We start from the raw sequence: 3,409 nt of genomic DNA on the forward strand, positions 1-3,409 counted from the left end.
AATGAGATAGCATCTCATTATTATGAGATAGTATCTCATTATTATGAGATAGTATCTCATAATTATGACTTAGCTATCTCATAATTATGACTTAGTATCTCATAATAATGAGATAAATTCTGCTGGCCTCCACGGACTTCCGTTTTTGCACTTCCGTATTTTTCAAACTGCAGCAGCAGCGCACCACACAACTTCGTTCGCGCTGAGTGGTCAGAATGGCTATTTGTACGCGTTTGCTGCTAGACCTCCCAAGAATAATGGTTAACGATGTACACCGAATCTTTATTGCCTCGTCCGAAATGCCAAAATCTAGTATGGACAAAGCTTGTATTGTATGTGCCCGGCTACATACACAGCTATGAAGGTAAGCTAACAAACTTCTGCTGTGAGTTACTAAAGATGCTACACACTAGCTCTCCACTAGCCTAAGTTAAAACAATAAGGAAACGTTATTGGAGCGATAAGTAAGGTCATGCGTGTTTTTCGTGTCTGAAATAAAAAAAAACAGTTTTTATGTTATTCTCAGTTTTAATCATGCAGTCAGGAGAGGTCACGGTTAGGTCCGAGTGTTTCAGGTCAATGAGGAAAAACCAGAAACCCCACCGTCTGAGTGTAGGGAAACGTTACCCTGCAGGTTCAGTGCAGGATTGATTCAGGTTCAAAAGAAGACTGTTCATGTTTTTAAACGTCACATTTTTGCGAGTCATATCATTGCTTTTAGTTTGATAACAGGTTAATGACATGCCTGAACTACGTGTGTCATGTGGTATCAGAGATAAAATGTGTCCCAGAAAGAATATAGTAAGTAAAGTTTGTATAAATAGCATGTCACAGAAAGTCAAACATTAGATGACTCGCAGAAGCACAACATTGTTTACAGTTATTTTATTTTTGTCCACTACTTGTTCTACTCTTCTATTTTAAAATGAGTTAAGTGAAGTTAATCATCAATGTTTGTCTCTCCTTAAATGCAGTTGTACTCTAACAAATATTCTGTGTTGTAACAGATTGTGCTAAGGGATTCAAAGCCGGTGGGGGTGCCAGTGTATGCGTGGCAGGTGCAGCCTTGTGATGTCATGTGGCAGCTCAACTCTACCAGACGGCACATTTTTCCTAGCTGAAACTTACATCGGTCCCCCCCCCCCCCCCACACACACACACACACACAGTGTTCAGCTGCACAGAAACTGAACAACAGTGGCACAAAACGGGGACCAAGGTTACAATCTTTTAATGATACTATTATTATGTGTATACATATTTCTGTTATAACATTTAAACTTGTTTTTATTTGGAAACAAGGTATTAAACCAGGTCCAGTTAATGACATGGTCATCATATCAGCCAGACAAAGAGAGAGGAGACCGGTAGAATGAACAAGGTATGTTTTTCTTTCTGGACTGCACGCACACACACACACACACACATGCACACACCCCATTTGACTTTTGTTTTTCTTCCCAAGAAGCAGTTTGTAAAAAGGAGTCAGCTTCCCCGATGACAGACAGCTTCATTCTGAAGGTGCAGGAGGTGTACCACAGACTTGGTGCAGATGAGGCTCCGGTGATGACAACCATGGCTGTCTCTGGTGATGTACCTCTGGTTGGGTCCACGTTTGGTTCGGTGCAGGAGGGAAGCGGGCCATCTTACCAACTACCAGTGAGGATGGCCCCCAGGACGCGTCCACACAAAGTCAACCCTTCTCTCCCACAACTGTCTCTCTCTCATTATAGACTGGGACCCTCTGCAAGTGCATTTGTGTTTACTGAACATCATCATTTCACATCCCTCACAACATCATTGGGGAAATCATACAAAGCTGAGAACAGAACACAATCGCAGAGTTTCTGTGTGGAGGGGCACCAACTAAGGAGATGCCACATCACTTCTACAAAATTTAGATAAGTGTGTCACACCAGGGCAGAAGGTTCTGCTGAGAACCTTGTGAAACAGCCTATGTGAACAAGTAGTCAGACTCATGACAAATGTTGGGGTCTTGCTTTGGAGCCTACAGCCATCAAGGAGTACTGCAAGGTAATAGAGGTAAACCACTACCCTTGTGGGGTCCTGATCCACCTTGAGGCACCATGGATGGGTTCAACACCAGATGGGATTATGTATGATCCTGAGGGCAGCCTGAGTGTGGCCTGCTGGAAATAAAATGCCTAAATGTGTGTAGCTTTGTGGATTATTATGCTCAGAAAAGGTTTACTCTCTGTGGCGATCTCATCCTCATTACTGGCAGGTCGGTGTTGACTGTTGATTTCTCCATGTGAGTGGTGTGACTTTGTTGTTTACACCACAGATGACATGTTTATTCAGCGAGTTCCCCGTGACATGGAAGTCATACAGACACTATTGTAATGTTTTCATTGCTGTTTAAATGTAAAGACTTACTGTGGGGGAAATTCAATGTAAATCTGCAGTAAAATTAAATAGTTCTGCACTTTCTTGTTTGTGATGTTTTGTTTGCTAGCTGAGTAATCATTTTTAAATGGCTTCAGTTTAGTTTCAAAAGATAAGGTTTAAATTAAACGAATTAAAGAAGACTAAACAAAAACCGATGACTTATTTACCACAAAAGTGTTTGAAACCATAAACTTTCAATTTCTTTTTTTTATTAGAAAACCATTTTAAACATACAAATACACGTTTAAGCATGATATAGTTTTTTTTTTAATTTTAAGAACTCTATCAATTGAGAAATTAATCATAACTTACTTTATTGCTGAGGTTTTGTAAAGGTTTCTTCACTTTGTGCTTTTTTTCTCCCACCAGCCGTCAGTTTGACAGCTGCCATTCTGGCGATTGTTGTTCGCATCATAAAGTAAAATGGTTTTATGGCACTATAATTTAACTCACTGTGGATGTGTAGACCTAATAATGTGGTAAAATATATAATTGTAATCCAAACTGTTAAAAGAAGTTTCTGATTTTTCTGCTGTCCACTTACTACGGGGGTGTCAGAATTGCCATTTTCTTTTTATCAGGTTTCCCCTCTCTGCTGTTCTCCAAGATGTCTGGAACAACATACCAACCCAGTTCTTCCAACACCTGCATTCAAGTGTACCTAGAAGAATTGATGTTGTTTTTGAGTCAATGGGTGATCACACTGAATATAGATTTACATTTCTAGTAGGTTCATTGACAGATTTTTGCTGACTGATGAAAATGAATGATTATCACTTCCATTTTTGAAAGCATTATTTTCAGCATTTTCCACACCTGCCTAAAATGTTTCCACAGTAATAAAATACAGTATATAATATTAAATAACATATACTGTATTTTATTAAATTAACATATATATGTTATTTAATGTAAATAATGGCAACCTGTCCAGGGTGTACCATGCGAGTTTGCTCACACACACACACACACACACACACACACACACACACACACACAC

General features: G+C 39.5%; 1 long non-coding RNA gene across 1 annotated transcript; it reads left to right on the top strand.

The window, feature by feature from the left end:
• Nucleotides 1–610: 610 nt before the first annotated feature.
• Nucleotides 611–2,450, top strand: LOC139071679 (uncharacterized). Its single transcript, XR_011521520.1, has 2 exons — nt 611–1,381; nt 1,466–2,450. It is a non-coding gene; the product is annotated as an uncharacterized lncRNA (long non-coding RNA).
• Nucleotides 2,451–3,409: the final 959 nt, after the last annotated feature.

Source organism: Nothobranchius furzeri, chromosome 9, assembly GCF_043380555.1.
Source record: "Nothobranchius furzeri strain GRZ-AD chromosome 9, NfurGRZ-RIMD1, whole genome shotgun sequence".
Taxonomy (NCBI): Eukaryota; Metazoa; Chordata; class Actinopteri; order Cyprinodontiformes; family Nothobranchiidae; genus Nothobranchius; species Nothobranchius furzeri.